Below are 24,968 nucleotides of genomic sequence, written 5' to 3'. Positions count from 1 at the left end.
CAGGGTGATTCAGAAAGGTATACAACAATATATAGCAATGGTTAGAATCGAAAATGGATAAAACTATTGTTTTTTCAAAAACTAAAATAAGAAAAAAATTTATTTTTGCTAAAGTTCGAATTCTTAGTATTCAGAAAGTACATAAAATATAAAATTAAGTAAAATGTTGATCTTAAGCCCTTTGCTGGGTGTTTCAAAAAATGCGTGTTTGAAGCCAATATCTTTTTCAGAACGAAAGTTATAACCATAAAAGTTGGACAAGCAGCAATTTAATGAAAATTCGTTAAAATACCTGTTTAATCGGAAACCCTTGAGATTTAGCACTTGGTCGAGAACAAAAGTTTTACACATTTTCGACCCTCTAAGCAATGGTATATGTTTTTGTATACCTTACTGAATCAAGTTCTGTATATCAAAATTTTTCTTAATATTTCTACTTGTATTTCTCACTCTATTTCGTTTGAATTTAAGATTGAAATTCGAATTTTCAACAATTTGAATAAAATTATTGCCATATTTGAATAAAATTAAATTCCAATTTAAGGTGAATGTACACCTGAAAGAGCTCTAAAGCTTGTTACCAAAATTTGAACTTGAAGTTGGATAACTCAATAATATTAAGGCAGTTTTTTTTTAATTTTGGATTCAATCTCAATTTTTTATAATATTTGTTTTGGAAAAATAATGAAGCAACAAATTTGATTTTAAATAACATTTAACCACTGAACTTAATTGATTTTCGACTTAGATAGTTTTCATAGAAATATTACAAAAAATTATCCTTTCACTTAGCATAATATTTCTAAAACTCAATGTTATTCGATTCAAATAATTTGATTAATATATAACAAGTATTCTGTTTATAGAAATTTTGTGTTTTTTAATATGCTTCTGCAGAATTAAATCTGCTAATTAATTTTCTTAATAAAATATTAAATGTGCTTATAAATATACCCGTTAAACTATTTTATTTTAATCATATTATTTTTTGCCGCCACCCATCTCCATATTATTTTATTTGATTCACAAACAAAAACAAATAATAAAATTATTTGCATTTCAGTTTAAGGATAATTAAATCATGCTATAATGTGATAAATTGTTTGCACCAATTTTACATATTAATTAAGTATTTTTGCTCAGTTTGTTATTGTAAAAATCGTACGTGTATATCGTAATTTGTATTATTATATAATAATAAATTTGTATACATATAAATATATAAAACGTACACAAACACAAATATTTATGCATATAAATAAAATTTTAATATTTGAAGAAAAGAAAATACAAATTATTTGCTTCTCCCCAATCCCAAACTCCATATTTTATTTTTTTGTATTTGTATATTGGGGCGAAATTATCATATCAAGGATTCTTTTTATATAAAATGAAAAATTTGCCAAACGATAATAACTAAAATTTAATCCTTTTGTTTTTTTAATGATATTAAAATATAAAATGTATAAATGTTTATGTATATATTGTTTGTATTCTTATCACACTCCTTCAATAAAATAACAAGAAAAACGGAAAAGAATAAAAAATTTTAACCAAAGTCCTGATCCGATTAATATGATTACATAATAAAAATGTATTATGGTTATAATTTATAATTATCCTTGTATATGTGATAATAAAAGCCTTAACAAAAAAAAATAAGAACAGTAGATTTTCAGTCGTAGCAACTTGCAAGCATATGAACGCTTGTTTAAAGAAACATAAAGGGGTATATTGTGTATATATTGTAGAAAGGCTATAAAAACTACGGTATCGAAGATAAAAATTTTCGCCTGTCCCTTTAATTTACATATAATATATTAGGCATTCGATATGGCCACAATATAAGCATAAATCGTATCTTATTGATTTTATATTTCAAAATTAGTAACAATAAATCTATTCATGTTCATTGAAGAATAAGGGTTTAGCATAAATGATAAATAATCTTAAATTACATTAATTTCAAACTTGACAATTGGAATTGAAGTTTTATATTTTAAAAGATTTCGTTAATTACCTCTATAGATAATGTAAAAAATGTAAAAATAAGAGCCTTTCAACATTGAAATTCAACGCGATTGTATGAAAAATTTGGTAAAAAATATTCAGGAAACGGTGGTCATGTAATGGAAAAGTAATCTTTTTAATTCGATTATCTGAGCCCGTCCGGAAATTTGTTAGTTTATATAAGTGAGAGTTTACTGTTTATATTATGAACAAATTGTTTGTATTATGTCTGATCCTTTTGATAATAGACATATATGAATGGAAATAGTGTGTTTGTGTACTATAAATAGTTATTGGTTTGCGATTGTATTTTTGTTTCGGAAATAATCAATTATTATCTCGTTTATAATGGCCAAAAGGTCCAAATTTAATGTATTAATAAATTTTGTATAGAATTTTCTAAAAAATGGTTTAATGATTAATGGGCTTCGAATCATAAAGTTTTATAAGAAATTTTTTATTTTTAAATTTGAATTTTATTCCACTTATTTACGGTAATATTTATATTTTACGTACAGTTTTTCATTTTAAAGTACGCATTGCTAATAGATTAATCAACTTAATTTTGTAAAAGGTTCATGAAAATTATTACAGCATTGTTGAGATCTTTCATTTTATAGTTTCAACACAGTTGCGAGTCCAGTATCAGGCCGAATTAGTTTTCTTAATTTTAAAGGTTTTATTAAAATTAGTTATCTTTTACTAATTTCTTTGAATATCCTAGAGTCAACTATGAAAATTATTCAAATTTTTCATTCTTATTTCAAGAATCTTGTAAAAACTTTCAGAAAATAATCTTTTATTTTTCTTTGATATTTGCTTAAAATTTACAAATCCTTTTTTTTTTTGTTTTTTACATTTTATTATGGCGATCACTTACGATTTTTTTTATTAAATTGGATGCTTTTTTTTATAAATTATATTTTTGTAGTAAAAACAATTTATTCAAAATTCTTTTATTTCTCAGTTAAAGAACGAAAGTGTGCAATTCAATCCTACCTTCTTTTGCACGTTTTGAAAAATTGGAAACTTTATCTCGATTCAAAGAGAGTCCTTCTTTGAAATTAATTGCAGTTATTTATAATTAATGTAAATAAAAAAGAAAAATATTTTATTTTTTATTGGCCCGAATTTTGCCCCTTAAGTTTTTAAATCATCAATTTAAGAAACTTTAATTTATTCTTTCTTTTGGCTATAGCAATAAATTTGTTATGTTTTTTATTATTAAATGTTAATAGTGTAAATTTAAATATTTTGAATTAAGAACAAAAACTTTAGGGAAGAAGTATTGGAAATTATGGAAAAAAGGGCTTTTTGAGTTTCTTGTGAAACAAGTCTATTGTGAACCTAGTAATAAGGCGAAAACGTTCCCTATCATAGAAAATAATTCGAAAAATAAATTTAAATTTTCTGAGAATTTAATCATAAGTGAAATTATTTCAGACAAAACAAGATTCTTTTTTTTGAACTTAATTTAAAAATGGTTTGATTGGGCTTTGAAAAATTGATTATTAAAAACAAATGCGTACAAAATTTATTTTCTTCATATCAATTCAATTTGGAAACCATTTTTATAGTTTAGAAATTAAAATTTGTATGCTCAGAATTCGAAACAATCAAAATAATAAAAGCAAAGTTTAATATACAAATTACACTCGGCAAAGAATAAATTTTCGAGTTTCGTATTAGTAAACCTAAACTTTCAACAATTTCTGAAGCACAGTGAAAATAGTAGTATAACCTCAAGGTTTAACATTTAATGAGCGGCATATACGTATGTGTTTCTAGTAAAACTAAAATACTTAATTAATGTGGTTGCCTTTTATTCTCTTATTTGTTGTAGCCTTTTATTCTCTTATCTTCGAAACTGAATGAAGCGTATATATGTTGGCTATTTTGGTACGGTGTAGATTTGTAAATTTTTAAGGGAACAGAATGGAGCAAGAGGATTTCTCCGAGAATAGATGTTAAAGAGTAGTTAAAACTAAAAAAGATTTATATGAGACGTTTAATTATTAAATTAAATTTAATTCTTAAACTCTGCTGGGCTTAATTTAGTGAGTTAAGTTTATAATAAATGTTTAATCTTTAACCACAATTGTAACATTTAAACACTACTTTTCAAAATTTCGAAACTGATTGACAAAACTTTAACAATGTAAAGATTACATTTTGTCAAATTTTAATTTGAAAGAAAATTGTGGTTATATTGAAATAGTTTCCTATGAATTGTATGATGTAACATACGATGTATCTTGAAAAATAAGAGAAAATGTGAAATTTCAGAGGTCTTAAATATTTTACTTATATTCCAAGAATAATTATTTAAGATCATAAAATTAAAGAAACTTATAGAAACTACATATATATATATTTAGATTAAATAAATTTTGTAGGGATTTCATTAGGATTGTTACAACGACTTCTATAGAGTTTAAAATTATTTTAAATTTAAAAATTTCACGTTCAATAATATCTAATATATGTTTTTTGTTATACTCATAATATTAGTAAGTCAAATCTATTATAAATTTCACAGATTAAAAAACAAAATGAACGAAATTTTTAAATAAAAATTTCCAAATCTCAAAATAATAAGCAGTTTAATTATTAATTTAAAAATGTCTTTAAAAATTATACAATTAGATTGTTTATTCTAATTAAATAATTAGAAGCCTTTTAATAATAATTATAAATTTATTAGATTTTTTTCTTTTCCTTTTTAAATTACATAACCTTATTAATTTAAAATAATTTAAAGTAAAATTTTAAATCCTTTTTCATAAATAATATTTTTTTCATAAAATTACAATAGCTCCTAATGTTACAACATATTTTTATTACATATTTACATTTCCTTGTTTAAAAACAGAATCTTTTATACTGTTCTAATTAAAAAATCATATGAGTATATAGGTACAAGATATATCAATTTGCTTTCCATATACGTAATTAAAAAATTTCAGTGAAATCGATGGAAAGGCAATGAAAATGATTTCATAAATTTTTTTTTTAAATATTTGCACAATAAAATTAATTACTCAAACAAATTTTTCAATAATAAAATTAACAACAGGAAACAGTCCACTCTATTATAATTTGAATTTTGTTATTGATCCTTATAAGTTATATGCCAGTTATTTAACAACTAGTATGAATAGGTGAATTAGTTTGATTATGAAAAAGAAGGAAATCAATTAAATTATCAAAAAGTTGAAAACAAACGAAATAAAATTTGCTAATATAAATGTGTTGAATGTTCGAAATTGAATGCTAATTTTGATTAAAAATTCCCATTCACTCAGTAATGCAAAAGTAACATTACAGAGGATTAGTTTGCTTCTAATGTGCTTGGATTTGTGTAATACTATTAAATTTGCGTAAATAAATTTTGCATTTCTGTTCGTGTTTTCAAAATTTCCTTTTGAATATACAAAATTGCAGCTAAAAGTAATTTAATATTGAACTCAGGTCCAAACAGTAGTTTACAATATAGTAATTTTCCCAAAGTTTGCAAATTTAAATTAGATTTCAAATATTGAAGTTTCTCTAAATTGAAATGTCGCTAATTTAAAAATTAATCTTTTTTTGAGGAGAATAAGGTAGTAAAAAAAATTTACTCTAAAGAAATAAATCATTTACTATTGTCTACTCTACAATGCAAAGTGATGGGAAAGGTAGGAGAAAAATTATGTCCAAAATTCGACAAAATATTTCAGTATGACGGGTTATTTGAATGTGGTGCCTTGTCCAAATGTCAAATCGCATTTAGCATCATGGTCGTTTTCAGAATTCAAAAAGCCCTTATTCCTATTCAACATAAAAATTTTCAATATTTGTCAAAAAAGACTATGAGGGGCTATAGATTTCCGGAAGGGATAGGGAGGTAAATATTTTTCTTTAAGAGAAAAAAAAAATTTCTCACAAAAATATGCATTTATTTTAATTTTGTATCGCAAAAAATTGTAGAGATATTTGTGAACAGAGGGTTGTAAAAAGACGAACAGACACAGTAAAACGAATAAGAAAATATTTTTCGAATATTATTAAAAATGTACTAATAAAATATATAATTTCATAATTAGAAGGCAATGACTTCTTAATATTTCACTAATTTTTATTTCCAATTTGCAACCAATTAGCACAAATGATATTTTATTAAGAGTCTTGAGACACCCTATATTTTAGAATATTCATATATTTTTATTTATATATGTATGTATGTGTGTATAGTGTGAAAATGGCTCCAATTAATTATTATTACATATATTTGTATGTATGTATGTATAGCATTTGTTTTTTTTTCACCTTTATTTATTTTAACATTTTTATATTAACGACGTTTTGAATTATTTTTTTTTTATTTTTAAATGGGACCGTACTTATCAATTTACATTGCAATGCATACATACATACATATGTATGTATGGGATATAACATAAATTTTACATGAAAAATTACATGAATTTTAATTGCTCTTGATTCAATTATGCAAATGAAGGTGTACACTCAACACAACACACATATATACATTCAAAGCCTAATGAAAATGAATGCGAAAAAAAAATTATTTCCTACTTTTTTGTTTTTTTTCATTTCCAATGGGGTTAATTCCTTTATTAGATACTTTTTTTCGACATACATACAAACGTGTATATTTTATATTATGTAAGTATGAATAAGTTTTTATGCATGTTACTGTGTACCTAATTATTGTAATTAAAGTTTTTATATAAAGTTTATGTTCACATATGAATATATTTTAGGTTTATAGCATATTGCAGCCTCATTAAAAGTGAAAATAAAACAAAAAAGAAAAAAAAAATATAGGAATGAAAGCCTATGGCTTTTTACATTTGAAAACTACACTAATTTTGTTTCTTCGTTTTTTTTTCTCTCTGTGTATAAAACTTATGTGCAATTTAATAAAATTAATACACAGTGGAATTATTTTAGTTAATATATATGTATATAAAAAAAGCTTATTTGTAAAACATGAAAAAAAAAAGAGGACGCTAAAAATTATTTTGATAGCTCATAGTTTTATAATTAGGGTAAATATTACACATTTAAAATAATGTCTTAATTATGTATGATGGCTACGTTGGTTATTAAATACGAGGGTTTCACGAATGTTTTTCAATTGAATCATTAAAAATTCATTACTATATAGATTAGAAAATTTTAAAGTTGTTTAATGGAATGTAATTTGTTCGAAAAAAATTTTGGAATTATTGGATGTCAGGCCAAAAAGGATATGGGTATTCACTATTCAGTGCAAGTGAGCATAATGTTTGAAGATTTTAATAGAATATTGTTGAATAAATAACTATTACAGAAAATTGAATATTATATGAAGTTTATGCCATACATAAAATGGCTCAAAAATGAGTCCGCAAAGCTTCAAATTTAAAACTATTCACATTTCAATGTAATAATCATGGTATTATTGACAAAAGTACATCCTATTGTAAAATAAAATTTCAAATTCTTTAAAATATTCCGGAACAATTAAGATTCCTAAATAATGCAAATTGAAAAAGGCGTGCACGCCACAATTTTGTAAAATATGTGCCCATTAATCTTTATGCTAGAATGAAACTCGTTTATTGCGGTTAAAAACATTATTAAAATTCAAAATTCTTTTAAATCATTCAATAATTTTTAAATATTTTCATATTCATACAAAATAGCAAAAAAACCTACGAAAAAACTTTGAAGTAATCCTAAAAATATGCAAGATTTTTGAAAATTAAAAAAAAAAATTGCCTAAAGTCATATGAATTTTTTTCCAGAATTCTGAATTCCATAGTCATTGTTTCAAATTCCTCAAATTATTGAATATGAAGTTATAAATATATTAAAGTTATTTGGAACTCTATATAAACTCCGCTAATAATTCTACATGGTGAAGCTGGCATATAAAATCATGTTTCCACAAAAGAAATGAACATCAGAACTTCGCTTAAATATTTTTAGTTTTTTTCATTCCTAATTCTTTTGTATGTAATTTTTTCTGCATTTTTTTTGGAATTTATTTGTTACATAATAGCAGACTTGTTTATAAAGTATGTGAGATTTTCGTTTTTTAAAGAATATTTGTAAAAAAAATGAGTAATAATAAAATTTAGTTCAAATATTTTACTTTCATGTACTTGAACTTTTTTATTAAAACTATTTCAATCATTTTGTTTTGCTATTATTTGTTATATTCATTATGTGGCACTGTGTACATTTTGCACCAATATGAATTGAAACTATACACAGAGTATACTCGTATGTATACAGCAAACAAAAGGACTTTCATTTTTTTTTGCCAAATTCTGTTTTTCCTCTTTTCATCTTCAATCATTATGTTGATTATAAAAGTAAACTTTGCAGTAAAATTACATTAGTAATTGTAAGTACCCTGATTTTATTTCGTTTGTTTTTGTTTTTCCTATTTAATTTCATTATTTTCACTTGTCCTGAATTTAGAAAAAAAAAGAAGAAAATTTTAAAAGAAAAATCGTTTTTTGATTAAAGAGTAGTGTGTATTCAAAGTCAGGCAGAATAAAATATATGAATAAAATAAAAAAGAGTGTAATAAGGATTATTAATTTTATTTGTTTTTGCTGTTGTTGTTGCTGTTATTTTTATGTTTGATTCGTTGATTTCGCTATTCCAATTCGTTAAATATTTGAAGAAAAAAGCTACGTTTTCCAGTTTATTTTTCATGTTTTCATTTGTAAATTGGACAAGCAAAATTTATTTGAATTTAGTAAATAAATAAAATAGTTAAAGTCAATAAAAATATTAAAATATGTGAGACCAACTAAATTCTATGATGGCTTCTAAGAAACAATTTTGAAAATTGAAGCACAGAATAGTCATAAAAGAGAATTAGACTAAATTAAGGAATATAAGATAATACCAAAGAATCTGTATATTTATAAAGAATCGCAAAAGTCTAAAAAGAACATTTTTTTTCATCTCTACTTTGTGACAACGATTAGCTATTCACCTCAACATAATGTGGTGTGTTTGGGCTTAAAAAGAAAAAAAAACAAAAAAATTTGTTTTGGAATAAGGAATGTGAAAAAGCAATAACAAATTTTGTTATGTGTAATATGGTGTTGTTCGGTTTAACAAAGTGTTTGTTGAATGATCTAATAATATGCATACATACTCGTGCATATGTATACTCGTATGTATACCATATATGAATTTTATTATTACTGTTGTGAACATATACGTTCAAATGAATTCAGAATTAAGAATAAAATTAAGAATTGACAATAAATAAAATATTAATTTATATACTTACAAACACATACGAACTGCATCATAATTCTTCAATATTAAATCAACACACACTTTTTTTGTATTCAAATTCAATATGTGTATTCAATAATAATTTACCAATTAGTAGAAAACTATTTACATATGTATTTGAAAATTTTTTAAGTTCTTTTTCTTGATCCGATATGATATTTAAAAACAAGTGTAGGTAATATGTATGGCTTGAATAACAAAAATAATGGTACTTTTTTGCAAAATTAAAAATTGATTTTGGTTACATGAGTTAATTTAAATAGTTTTTTATATTATTTAAAGTAATAATAATTGTTCATATTTATTTTTCAAGAATTTTTATTTTTTTTTAGGTACGCACATGCATACATATGTACATACATATATACATACATATTTAATAAGCATTAACAAAATATAATTTCCTTTTTGATCTGAAAATTCTTCTAAAGTATTTTAGAAGAGAAGATTTTTAGTATAAAAGAAATTTCAGTTATTTAAGTCAGATAAATTTAATATTCATGATGTTTGATGAGACTTTAATAGTAGTAAAGTTTTCTATGGTATAAAACTATCGAAGTATTTATTGAATGATCTTTATTGCTGCAAAATTAGTAGTCGATGATGTGAAGAAGATGTTCTATTGAATGGCTCTGTGGAATTTTTCGCTAACCAGGAGCAATTTTTTCGCAATAAAACGAGAACAAGGAAATCTAATATAGTTTTTCGATGATCATAACATTCATTTTCTGGATCAAACCAGTCGGGATATAATTCGTTTGTTTTTGAGACACATGCGTGCCAAAAATTGTCAAAAATATGTTTAAATACATTAAAATTTTGGTTACATATTTCGAAAAACTTATCGCTCGGAATTTTTAAGAATATTTGATCGGATTTGTTTTAAACTTTAAAGATTCATAGCATATATTTGTTGATTTTGATGCGGGACCTTCATAAACACGTTTGGGAATTTGAACAGTTCCAACGGAAGATTCTAAATCAAAATTGTAAATATCGTCATTTTTTTTTAAAGTGTCAACAAGGTTTGTAAGGCTGGTGTCGTTTTGAACATTTGATAAAACTAAATTTTTTGTAGGTATGACATTTTTTCTAAGATTTTTTTTCCCAATATTTTGAGTCTCAAAATGATCTTGACAAGCATATAAATATTTTGTGCAATTATTGTTTTGCAAATGAAAAAGATCCATCCACTTTTGTCTCAACTCGGCATTTGTAGGGAAACTAAATAAAGGTTTTTTCTGTGTTGACATTTTACAGTTAGGTACAACACATTTCCTTTGTATTCTCTTCTTACAAGTATTTAATTTAGATGGTATAAATAATTGAATATCCTTTTTATGACCAAGAAAATTTGTCGGGATAGCACCATCTAGAAGCTTTTTCTTACCTACAAATGTTTTATCAAAATGCTTTGTGCAAATTTTTCTTTTTGATTTTGAAATTATATTTAAGTTTATTTGCAAATTGTGGTACCACTTATGAATTATATTTTCATTTTTTGGAAATTTGTATAAATGTATACCTTCAGCAACATTCTTTTTGCTACTGCAGCCAGTAACACAACAAGTATCACTAGCACAGGTACTACTATCTCTAATTGAAATCTTATTTTTATCCATTTTGTATATTTATGTTAGCGAATTTTTAGAATATTATATTGATTTAAGAAGTTGCAAAGATATAGAAAAATTATATTTAAAGCACTATATCTAATCTCTTATTTTAAGTAGTTTAAATAAGTTTAATAGTTTTAGAAATTGAAAAGACTTAGAAATATTATATAAGATATACACTAGATTTATATTAAATTAGAAAAATTAGCTTAATTTAGAAAGTAAAGAAAACTTAAATAAAGCACTATATCTGTATATTTTATAAATAGTTCAATCACACTTAGTTTATAGTTTCAAAAAATTAAAAATGTTAGAAATAAGTTTGAATTATATTAAAAAATTACGAATATATGAGTATTAAGCACCAAATTTATTTCAAATAGATTAATAAATTCAACAATTCAATAGATTAAAAAATTCAAAATAGATTTAGATGTATAAGAACAACTAATTTTTAGCAAAGCATTATTTTATACACATTATGGACTTATTAAAGTTTACATGATTGTGTATTCACCAGCATACATATATAAATGAGAATTTCAGTTAAAATAAAAATAATTCAACACACCACATTATGTTGAGGTGAATAGCTAATCGTTGTCACAAAGTAGAGATGAAAAAAAATGTTTTTTTTAGACTTTTGCGATTCTTTATAAATACACATTCTTTGATAATACTGTAAAAGAAAATGCTAGTTCTCGTTTTGTTTTACTTCTCTCTTATAATTAGAACCTTAGAAGGAAATTTATTTACCATAACCAAAATTGAAATTATAATTGATAAATGCGCATAATGCAGGAAATATTGAGCTACCAAAACCGTTCTATATGTCAGAATCAGCTTTTTCTATATGTTAAAAATTCATGCGTCAATGTTCTATATGCCCAAAAATATGTCAGATCAGCTTTTTGCATTGACACATGACTCAAAACTTTAAGATCAGGACAGTCGCAACTATTGGAAGTACGAAAGTGACGTCAGTCATAATTGAAATTTTTTAAAAAACAAGGAAAGTAGATATAAATCTGGTTGTACAAGTGCTAGCACAATTTAAAAAACTGCGATTTTAATTAATTGCTAAAGAATAAATTTTTATCAATTTAAATGTTGTAAATTAATTGTAAAATTAATTTGCATAAATATTTGCAATTTGATTTAAGAATATTTCTAATTACCAATACAACGTGTAGTTGTTTGTAATTTCATTATTAATTCGTTATAAGAATAACTAATAGAAATTTCTCCATACAATTGCAGAACAGATGAATGAAGTAATCAAACGAACGAGACCAGGTAAAAAAATTCTTTGGTAAACGTTGTAATTATTTATAATTGTCTTTAGTGTAATAGGCACAATACATATTTATATGTTCCTGTGATTGTGTATTCAAAATAGAAGATCTCATGTAAACAATTCCGAGTGATCATGTAGATTACAGTATAAAGCAATTTGAAGAACAATTTGCTGGCAATTTCTTCATACTTCTGTAGCTCAGTTGGTAGGGCGTCCGCCACGAAAGCGGTAAGTCACTGGTTCGAGTCTAGTTCAATAGGAGAAAAAATTTTTTAATAAAATTTTTCTGCTTTGAGTCGTTCCTTTGATAACGTCATCCATCAGTTCTTCAGTTGTATGAAGAAATTTTCATTAGTTGATTTAAGAACTTTTGATTTTAATGCAAATTTAAATTTAATAAGTCAATTTCAAGTTTATTTCAGTTTTGAAAAAAATTTACTTGTTTTGAGAAAACTCATTTTATATCGCATTTTATACGATAGTTTAGGGCTGAATCTCAAAAAAACAAACTAATTGTAAACATCAATTACTGCTTTGTGTTTAATAATGTGCAATAATGTAATTGATTTTTAAAAAATTTTATATTCTTTATTTAAATAGAATATTTTTTTCATTTATAATTATTTGATTTTGCATCTAACAATGAAAAAATATAAAAGTTCATGATAGTTGATTGAAAATTTTTCTCTATTTTTTTGTTATACATCAGGGAAATTTTCATCTCACAGTTAAATATAAATAATTAATTTTGTTCTTTTTTAAACCTGAAAGCTATCTTTTACAATAGTTTATACTTAATTTATGGTTTTCAAAAACAAAAAAAATTCATTATTAAAATTTCAATTTTTATCTCTATCTGATCTGAAAACTTCATGGTCAAAAATGCAATTCTCAATTGAATAAAATGAATTTTTTTTTTTATTTTTTATAAATTTTCTTCATAGAATAAAGGATTTTTTTTTATTTTGTTTTTTTCTTGCAATTTTTCATTTTGCATTACAAAGTTTCTTTTTTTTTCTGTGTTGTTTGTTTTTAAATTGTTTTCCTCTTAAATCTCCAAAGGGTAAAAATTCTTAACAACAAAAAAAAAAAATTTTTTTTTTTATTTTGTTAAAAGGAAAATAAAATTACAAAGTCAAATCCAGTATGACCCGTGGTTAACCAAAGTCAGTTATATTTTCAGTAGAAAATTCAATAAAGAAAAACTTATAAAAGAAAAATAAACTTATGCTCTACTATATACTGTTAGAGTTGTCAAAGTAGTTTTGTAACTGATTTGAAATATATACTGTTTTCTAAGTGTATAGGGCAAAAAGAAGTTTTTTTATTTTTGTTTTATTATTGTTTTTGATAAGTAAACTTTACAAAAGGCATCATATGTTCAACTTCCTATAAGAACGTTTTCAGATAATTTGATTCTCTTATTTTTAAGTCGAGTGGCTATTCTTTAATAATTAGTTTTGTCTTATTTTGATTTAAGAGAATATATCAATCTCATTTATAATTTTCAGTGCAGTTTAAAGTGTTGAGACAGTGAAATGAGATTTTCCATTAACTTATTAAAAATTAACAAGTGGAATTGCAAATATCTTAGAGTAAGAATTAGTTTTAAAAATTTTCATATACGAGTATGATTTGACATAATATTATAATTTAAAATCAAACTGACTTCTTACTTGTATTGCGAAACTGACAATCTTTAACATTGATTATGAGTAAAGTTTAAGACTACAGATACTTTTAAATTAATTTTTTCCGCCATCATTTAATTATAAAATCTTATGTCTTTAACTGAAAAAGTACAAAATCTCGATTGAAAAACGGATTTATGGAACCTACAATTTGTAAGAAATTTGCGTGCTTGTACATATTTGCGTGCTTGTGTATATTTTATATGAAAATTAAAAAATTCAATTATTAGTTCACTTTAATTATTAATTATGCTAATAAGTGAATTTAACTGTATGCCCGTGTATCGTATATTTCTAAAATTATTCTTGTACAATTATAAATTTCAAGTGGGTTCAATTTGTTGAAGACAATTATTAAAAACAGCTCAATTGCTCGAAATTGTGAATGTATGTGAAGGAATTTGAATTCGATATAGATTTATCAGATACAGTACAGCTTTAATTAAAAAACAGGAAGCAGTGAATTCATTATCTTGGTAATTAAATTAAGACTTCATTAAAATTACGAATTTTTATACCAATATATTGCTTACCAAAATAAAAACAAAATGTGCTTAGGTTTAAGTTCAAAAATTTTATTCTAGTCTAAATTCTATTTGTGTTACATAACATTAGAAAATAACAGAGAAAAGTATTTAATACTATTTATGGGTTTTTATTGTGTTTTTCTAACAAAAAAAAATCCTTTTTTTTCATGTAAAAGATAACAAATTTCAAAGAGGAAAAAATTAACTTAACCAAATACAAATAAAATTTTTAAAAAGTGATTTGACATAAAATGCAATTTTATGCAGGTAATTCAATTGTTATACGGATATTATCTGTTATACAAACGACATTTATTTAGGAAACTTTTTGTGTAATTCATTTTTTTTTATTTTTGTAAATTTTTCTATTTTACTTCTACATTTACGTATATTAAATGCATGTGTTGTTTGTTTTCGAAATAAATTTTTAATAATGTTATACATTGTGTTCTAATTCTGTCAAAAAATGTTGTAAAATAAAATTGTTTTAAATTCTTTATATAGGTTTATGATTATATAAGAGATACAAAATGATATAGCAACAAATGTTTTATATTTTTCATATCATATTTTGTACCTATGAGGACATACTTATAAATTATAAAGTTCTTGAAAATATTTTGTTAGAATTAAAAAATATTTTGGGTTGTAAAAAAATATGAAATGTTACAATGTTACTGAATAAAATTATTTGTAAATTCATTAAAATTGAACGAGGTCAAATGGAATCGAAATGAATGTTGTTATAGGAATGTCGAAGTTTATAAAAACACAAATTTCAAAATTTTAAAGTAGAAAATTTAAAAATTAATTATTTATGACATTCTTTGTTTTTCATAAAAAGCGTATGATACGAAAATTATTAATTTAAATATATTCGAAAACTGCTATACTATTTTGAATTCTGAAGTCCATTTCAATTTTTATTTTTTAAGTTAGGTGTTTTTTTCAAAATAATAATTTTCTTGTTCCATTTTCTGAATTATGACCCAATTTGCCATCTTTAGAATGTAATTCGTTATAAATAAATATGTCGCATTCAAAATTGAAGTATAACGTGTTATTAATAAAAGAGTTTGTAGTTGTTTCAGTTTCAAAGTTTGCAAAAGAGTCTCTAAATATTGGAACTTGATATCTATGGAAAACTTCATGTTCAAATATGGTTTTAAAACTAAATTTTAAAACTTTTTTGCTTCGTCCCAATCTTAGTGTACTGCAAGAAGTGATTCCTCCTTTATTAAAATATAATTTGTTGACAATTCATCCAATATTTAATTCTCAATCAGATTGGAATTTAGCATTATGCTAGAACTGAAGTATCATGTTGTTTAAATTTTTGTATTAAATATTTTTTAATTAGTGAATTAAAATTCTACTACTCTACCGCATTCAATTTTCAAATTTTCACAAATGTATTGCGAAAAATAATGACCTTTTTTAACATATACGAAAATTTTTGAGGTCAAATTTATTAATACATTACTTTTTAGAATATTGCATATAATTAGGGGCATTTTTTCATCTTTTATGTATTTTATTCTAAGAAATATACAAAATATACTAAATATTAATAACATTTTGCCATTTAATAAATTAAATGACCTTTTAAATTTTTTTTCCTTTTTTTTGTTTTTGGGTTTTCTTTCTTTCTTAAAAGTTCAAATAACTTTAATGATGCCTTGATATTATTTTGCAATATAATAGAAAATTAATAATTTTTTTTTCAAGGAATTTTAATTGAAAATAATAAATTTTATACACATACTTTGTACAAGTATATTGTATTCGTAAAAAATGTCCTTTGAGCATCTTTTTTCTATGTTATCACACAATATTGTTTAAAATTTTCTATACACATTTTATTATAATAATTTTAATGAATATCAAACGAAAACATAAATCGTTTAGATAGTGTAAGCATACCTTATTTTAGGGAAAATAAAAAATAAAGAGAAACAAGCATTTCATATGCATTTTAAAACTTTCAAAGGACCAGGTTTGTTTTTAGCAACATTCTTTTCTAAATTTGTATAATATGCTCATAGTTATAATGGCAAAAAAAAAAACAAAATGAATTCTAGTTACATGATACTTAACATATATGCAAACAGGTATGTAATATGTAGGTATGGTGTCCTCTTTCACATTATTTTTCAAAAATTCGCTAAGAGGAGTAAAAATAAAATAAAAATTATATGTGTATGTATGAAAACATTTTTAAATAAATGGTTTTGTGAAAAGAGAATACAAAAACTATCATAAAGGATCATACTATAATAATTATGTACATTACATTTGACCTAAATTTCGACAAGTGAAAAATATGTATGAAAAAATATGATATATTGCAAGTTTAACAATAGAGAATATTATAACGGTAAAAGATCCTGTTATATATTAATATATTTTTGCGAATAGTATGTGTAGAGAGGGGGCAATACCTCTAGGGCTAAATGTTTTCTTTTATTTTTCAATTTTTTAGTTGGACTTTTTTTTTTTTATTTTAAAAAGAAAAATATATATACTTTCATTTTTTATAAATTTTTCACAGTTCTCACATATCTTAAAATTTATGGAGTTCGATATGAAGATAAAGTAGCGAAATATTAAAATAAAATTCTTAATATACTTTTGAAGCAAGTAAGATGTAAAAGAAATTTTACTTTAAATGTATAATATTCTGTTGAATACTTATGAAAGTATGTGTAGATCATAGTATACTCAATAAAAGTGTCAGGGGATAAGGACATTTTAAAATTTTAAGTGTAAGAAAATTGTAATTGTCTCTTACAAAATAACTCAGTGAACCCAATCGGTCACTAGGGTTTGGCCTCTGAGTTCTATTCCAATGTTAAAGTTAAAAATTATTGCTGTATAGGTTATAGATAAAATTTTATTCACAATTTATTATGTAAAATTATATTGATTTCACTATAACTTTGGATTTCAATAATTTAATCCATTTCTATGTGAATCGTCGTCTCATTTGGTTTTATATTTCGTGAAAGTTTTTCGGCAAAGGGAAGCGTTTTAAAAATTTTGGTTATTTTTTTCGTTATTCTTAAATAAAAGAAAATTGTGCCTACTTTTTAAAATTAAATTTTTTTAAAGAAAATTTTGAGAAAATATTGTAAGACTTCTTTTCCTGACGACTTTTTAAGGGAGACATAGTTCTTAATTGTTGACAAAAATGTAACAAGGACGTGATTTTTAAAAGAGATTCATTCTTTCTCTGAGAACTATTTAAAACAATATAACACTTTTATAAGTTGCTTTACAATTAGAAAGAGTACACTTAATCTGAAATTTGTGCATATATTGGACAGAAAGTTGCCTTTATCGCCTGATAAAAATAAGTGACATAAAGTTGTTTTTGAATTAATGAACAAAAATTAAAATCAAGTTTTGGAAAGTTCTTCTATAATCACAATCCTGTGTCATATTAAAATATGATTTCGTAACTAAAATATTTCTAAAATGTACTTAAAAGATTCTATTGGTTTTGTAAATAAATTTGATTTAATTGTTTGTAATAATTGGCAAGCTGCTGTATCTTGCGGTTAAGTTTAAAACAATTAATAAAAGCCTTACATTACGTTTGAAATGTATTAAAAAAAGTTATTTAAACTAAATGTGAGACTGTATGACCAAATTGGAAATTCAATGCACTAACTAAACAAAGCTTTCAAACAGCTCTTCGAGACACAAAGAGTTTTGGTTGAATTTCTTGAAAAATATACCTTGCTCCTGAAATATTTTAAATAATTGCTAAAAAAATTTAAAATTTCTCAATTTTATATGAAAAAGAGTTGGTACTCTAAAATAACAACCCTAAAAATTTTTTCATATTAAACCGAATCGAATTCTATCAATTTGACCAATAGAACAAGAATATTAGGTAAAAAAAATTATAATTGACAACTTATAAACGTGGCAATTTAAAAATAAAACCAAGTGGCACTTAACACATTTTAAATAAAGCAATGCTAAACTTTTATATAAGACAATTTTTTGATTTTTTGCTTAGAGTTATTGAAAAACTCTTTTTTTTTTCCTCGCCTTTTGCCGTACAGGGGTACATAAGATTCGTCAAAAACAAAAATAATATGGAAAATATTAAAATATTTATATTGATAATGGCAACATTTATAATGGATATTTTACATGTTAACAGTGCTTAAGGATACTAAAAACACAGAAAAGAAGGCAAGAGGACAATCAAAAATAAGTGAGAGAGAAAAAAGAAAAGGATTCATGAATCATGCAGGAAATTTTTTCTTTATCGTTTATATTGTAATATAAAATGTGCTTAGCATTATGCTTGTGATGGTCATATAAGTATTATGTAAGCGAAAGGTACCAATAAAATGATTTTATTTTATTTTTCTGGTATAAAGGTATAATATAAATTTTAACTTTGAAAAAAAGGGGCATTTTATATCCCTACAAATACTTATTTAATATAATAAAAATGCATAATAGGATTTATTATAAGTTCATTTATCAATTTTTCTGTACATTTTTTTTTGTTTCAAATTTATATTTACAATATAACATTATATTATGGGAAGATGATTTAAGTTATAACAGCTTATCCGCGATTTATGAACCCTATATATAGGTTTTTGTACATTTTAGATCTAAATGCTGACTATATTGTGGTATAGAATAACAATATAAACATAATATTTTATAGTACACATTTTTTTATTGCAGCCCTTTAGGTTTACTGTGCATAGTACAAATATTATATTTTATTTATGTGTATATAAGAAAAAGGAAGCATTAAAGCAAAATTTTATAGAATAAAATATTATTTACTTTAAAAATCATTTTTAATTTTATTATTGTATATATATTGTGAACATTTTATGGCATTTACGAAAATATTGTTTCAAAATGTTATTATGCTAGTTAATATTAAAGATATATTGAATATTTTAATAAAATTGTAATTTAAATTGAAAATTTTAATAGTATACCTATATCTATAAATGAAATGTATACGATATTATAAAAATTTTGTTGACTGCATAAACAATTATAGGATCTTGTAGCTCTAGTTTAGAATTAAAATTGCCAAATGCATAAATAATGAATTTTCCAGGTTATTTTCTTTATTTTTAATTAATTGTTTAAAGCTTTTTAAAATTTTCTTTTGGATTTTATTAAAATAGTAGCAATTCATTGAATGTACCTGATATGGATGTGCCGGTATACCGGGGAAAACTTTCGTTAAATTTTCGTATGATATTTTAACGAGATCGTCATATCAGAAAAATGACATCTGGGCTTCGGTTTTCTTATTTTGTAAAATGAAACATCTTAAAAGACAATTAACAAATCTTAAAACAATTTAGAAATTGTCACAATTTGTGCACAAAATAACTCATTGAAATTTTAAGCCCGATCGTTAAAATTTGGTTCGATGAAACACCGATTTTTAATTTTCGATCTGATGGTTATCTGAGGATGAAATTTCGGTCTGAGGCTGTGAAACGTAAATGGCTAAGTCATAAAATGTAGAGAGCAAAACGCTGATTGTTAATGAGCTTTTATGTTAGAAAAAGTCAGATATATCATTTATTTAACATGAAAAATCGAAAATTTAAATTGGATATAAATAAAGGAAGCATTTTTAAAATTTTAAGGAAAATCGTCAGGGTTATCAACTCAGTTTTATTTTGGAAATTTTGAAAATTTTTATTTTCTAATTCCATTCCAAATTGCTAAAAAATCGCTTCGCTTCTTGAAATCTTTTAATTTAACAGACGTTAAGAGCGTTTCTGTTTCATGAACCAAAGTTATAAAAGTAATCTGCGTTTTGGGTTAGAAACGATTCAATAGAAAATTTTCAGATATTTTTTTTTTCAATTTATTTCAATTCCCTATATTTTTTTGATTTTAAATTAACATTAAAATTTCCATTTTAAGTTTAGTTTCAGAAATCAAATTTTAAAAATATTCCAAAATCTAAAACTTTATGTAAATATTTTTTAATTTTTTTTTTAATTTAAGGCACTTCCATTTTATCTTTTGCATTTTCTATGCATATTTCAATGCTTTTAACTTTTATAAATATTTAATGACAAAGTGAATATTATATAGAGTAAAGGAAAGTGTCACAAAACTAATTCGCGTCTATTTTTTTTCATTTCCTTTATTTTGTTCTCGCTAGTGTCGTTTTCTTCCAATGACATTTTAACCTAAAAATCAATTTGAAAACTTTTTTCATTTCGTATTCTGTCATTTCTTTAATCTATTTAACTCTTCAACAACATTCCATTTTTATAGAAACAGTGTAATTATATCTCTCTGTTACATTGTATTCATTTCCTAGATATTTGTATAGTATATAATATTGTAAAATTAATGGTATTTTGTATAAATTTTCTATTTTAATATTGTTATATAAAATGAAGGTACAGAGTTAATCAATAATGAAAATTAAGTTCTATATTTATAATAAGGAAAAAATTGCCTTTTATAAATATCTTTTTACGTATATAATTATTAATGTATCTCGAATGGAACAACGAATGTGAGAAACTGTAAGAGTGTATTATGGGTTCATCAAAAGTACAGTCACCTATATTTTGAATAAATTTTCATTTGAACAATTTTTACTCAGTGAATAATTTGTACAAGTTTAAGATCTTTTATAGAAGCTATGGGCCGAATATTTTCAAAAGTATAAAAGAGAAAATGAAATAGTTGTAACAATAGTTCAATTTATTTAATTTTTAAGAATCATCTTCCAAATCAATTTTCGTATAAATTATTTTATTCAATTTCTGTTGTTCCGCTGCAATGCAATTGCATTAAACCCAGTTTAAAAAAACAAAAATATGTCAGATTTTGCTATACAATTTAAAAAAAAAATACTGTTTCATATAAATGTGATCATTTATATTGTGTATGATTAATAACGTCTACCGGATATTTTTGAAAATTGCAACATTTCTGCAAGGAGATTTTTAGGAATTTGCTGTGTGAGGCACTACGCCCCGAAAAAGTATTAAAAAAAATATTATATAGTTCTATGCTCAGTTCAGATTTTGCGTAAATGAAATTTGGCAGGTTTTTGGTAAGTGTAAGGAGAAATTTGTCACATTTCTGGAGAGATCTAATGTTCCAGAAATGTTAAAAAATATGATGAAAATTTTAATATAATCTTGTAATAATGTCAAGTGAAAGATTCTAATGGGTTCTAGAAGATTGTTAAAGCACTAGAATAAATAAATAAAAAAAATCATGTCCTTTCTTCTCATATCGCAGCAACAAAATTAATCACGTCCTTACTTCTAAGAACACAACAATACATAGCGGGCTAGCTGGTATAAAGTGAACTACTGCAAGGCAGAGATAATTTTTTATTATCAAATTTTCACCTGTAAAATCAAAATTTTACCAAGGTACCTATTACGAAACACTTTAAATAAAATGTAAATGTAAAAACAAAGTACGTCAGCTTATAGCCAGTCTTATATCTGAATTTACAATTTTAAATAATTTTTTTCCAGTGAATGTTTGCTTTTCGATGATAAAGTTTTGAAATTTTAGAATCCTTTGAATAATGGATAAGGAAAAGACACTCTCTCAAAATGACATTCTTCATTAGAGATTTTAACTATGATAGAAAGAGAAACATGGAAAAAATAAAACAAAAAGAATAAGATTTAAAGGGGAGGTAAAAAAAACAGTGTAATTTTCTTTGCTTAGTTTTTTTTTGTCTTCGCCACTTTAAGACTATTGATAATTGTTAGTGGGTATAGGTGTGTTATTTAAATATTTAATTCTTCTCTTTAGTACTCTTGTTTTTTTAGTACTAGCGAATTTTGTAATCAAATGAAAATGTATAAGTAAAGAAGAGAAAAGATGATAAAAGAAAAGAGAAGTGAATAAAAAAAATCGCGTGAAAAAAAAAATTTGCTGTTCGTTTTCTCACTCACCCGCTTTTAATACCTTTGTGTAATGAATTTTATGAATTAAAATTATGTACCTGTATAAATATACTATAGGTACCTATATATATATTTATAAATTAATATGCCAATATCTTCAGTTATTTACAGTTCTCTAAAGAGTACTAGTTAGACTGTAAATTTTATGATTTTTATTTTTTTATTGTGTCGAGTAGTGGTTTGGTTTGATTATGTTACTTTTCAATTTATTTTTCTAATATAAGATATTTAAAAATGTTAAGGGAATATTTAGGAGAAAATGATGGGATGAGGTTTTTAGGTAGGTATACGCATTGCATTAATATTCTTTAAACTGATTTTTATTTTAATGGAATTATTTTTGCCATTTTTAGGGAATTGTTTGTAAGAGCTATACACATGTATAAGTGTGTATAAATAACGTATTTAAATTCGAATTATTAGCATACCTTTTTCAAATATTCAAAACTTTATTGAAAACGACATTTTTTTCTTGAAGATGTACAAATAAGGGAAGTGGAAAGAAAAAAGGAAAAGCAATCAGAACAAAGAAAAATCGGAAGTGTAACGCAACAAAATTTCTTAATGGTCATATTTAAATATTATTTATTGCCTTGCTTTTATAGAGTTGCCAGATTCAAGTAAATATTATAAAATTTAAAATTATTAGTAGGGGAACTAGTATTAAAATTGAGGGATTAAACTTAAGATGAACAAGAATAAGTATTGTAATCATGTTCAACAAAATCACATGGACAATAGGCATGTCACATGAATGTATGAGAGTGAAAATTGGGACTTGTTATGCATTTACATTTAATCTTAAGTACAATATATTAGAATTTTATTTAGTTTGGAAATTGGTAAACAATTACGCATTTTAAAGAAATTTAATAAAAAGCTGTTTATGTAATATGTGAATTTTTCATATTTCTTGGTACGAGAAAGAAGAAAGCGACTTGTGTTATAAAACTACAAGTTGAGATTCTAATATTTGGTAATACCAGCGTGTTTCGTATAACAGTATGCAAGAATTGCAGTTAAAGCAAAAAGCTATAATGAAAATATTCTAAAAAATTAGATGAAAACAAAGTGTAAATAGTATACAGATAAAATCTAAGGAGACAATTAAATATGTTAGGGTATACTCTGCAGTTCTTTAAATATTTTAAGATGGAAAAACTAAAAAGCAAATTTAATAATAAACAAAAAAAAAAGAAATAAGTAAAATTTTATATGGGTACTGGATAAAGTGCTTTCTTTCTTAATAGTAGTGTAAAATATATAAAAAAATAAAGTTGGGTCAAACCAATGGTTTGTATTGTAGCACTTTTCCCTTCAACAAGTGAAAATTCTGCTTTTAAATACAGTCTATGTATATCCACCACACTATTAAAATTATTTTTATTCATATACAAAACTATTTCTAGGGTTGCATATATTTAGGATGAACGATTTATGCAGTCTTTGAAATAAAGCAAAAATTAATATAAAGTGGGGTTAACATAATGCTCGATTTTAAGGTTTAATTGTGTGAGTTAAGAAAAATAATTATATTTTTTAATTTCATGGAATTTACCGTTAACTTTTTGCGTTTATAGAAATTTGAAAAAGCTTGCGGTTTCGGAAATACAAGGTGTCAAATTTTAAAATTTTACAAATTTCAAGAGGCGATAACTTGAGAGGGGGTGGAGATGGAAAAAAATTTTCTTCTAATGAAATGAACTTTTTGATAATGTCTAAAAGCTCCTAAAATTTCAAGCTTCTACAGGCTGGGGTTTGGAAGATAAACGACATCAAAAATTTGGAAAAAAACGACTTTAGATAACGGTAAATTTGAGCGGCCATTTTGTTTTTCTAAGGTTTAACTATAGTATACCGCGGTAGGGGAAGCAAGCAGCTGCCTTTCCGTGTTTGCAAAATTTCAAAAATGCTTATGGTTTCATTGCAACAAATAGTTAAAAAAGGCCATTTTTAGGGGTTTGGTGGGGTATAACTTCTAGAGGGGAGGAGATAGGTAAAAATTTTGTTCCACAGAAATAAGTTTCTGGTAAAGATCTATGTACGTACAAAATTTCAGCTTTCTATCTTCAAGGGTGTAGAAGTTTTGTAAACATACACACGGACGGACGGACGGACGGACGGACGGACGGACGGACGGACGGACGGACGGACGGACGGACGGACGGACAGAGTGAAACTAATAAGCACTTTTTTTCAAAAAATTTTTGGAAAAGTGCTAAAAATAAAAACAAAAAAAAAATGTTAAAATTTTTCAACTTTTTGAATTATTAAAGAGCTGAGGGGGCGCAGCAGCCAAACAACACAGAGAGACATTTAATGGTATGGTGGCGAATTAATTTTTAATAACGTTTAAAATGTTAGGAATATTTTACCATGTAATTAGATAATCCCTTTAATTTTTTTTTTCTGAATTTTTTTTTTAAAAAAAAAGTAAAACTTTTTATGAAACTTTTCAATTTGTATGTAAAAAATGAAAGAGAATCACGCTGGGGAGATGGTAAAATGAATATAGAAACGAGAGAAGAAAAAACAGAAACAGAATACAA

General features: G+C 24.4%; 1 protein-coding gene across 5 annotated transcripts in view; it reads right to left on the bottom strand.

Annotated features, from left to right (window-relative positions):
• The window catches only part of LOC129606148 (myb-like protein A), a 290,115-nt gene that overhangs the window by 73,411 nt on the left and 191,736 nt on the right, over positions 1 to 24,968 (bottom strand). The window lies entirely within an intron of this gene.

This window comes from Condylostylus longicornis, unplaced genomic scaffold (genome assembly GCF_029603195.1).
Source record: "Condylostylus longicornis isolate FDR11 unplaced genomic scaffold, ASM2960319v2 ptg000017l, whole genome shotgun sequence".
NCBI classification, from domain to species: Eukaryota; Metazoa; Arthropoda; class Insecta; order Diptera; family Dolichopodidae; genus Condylostylus; species Condylostylus longicornis.
The sequence above is the reverse complement of the archived record's forward strand: the minus strand, read 5'-3'. Positions and strand labels throughout refer to the sequence as shown.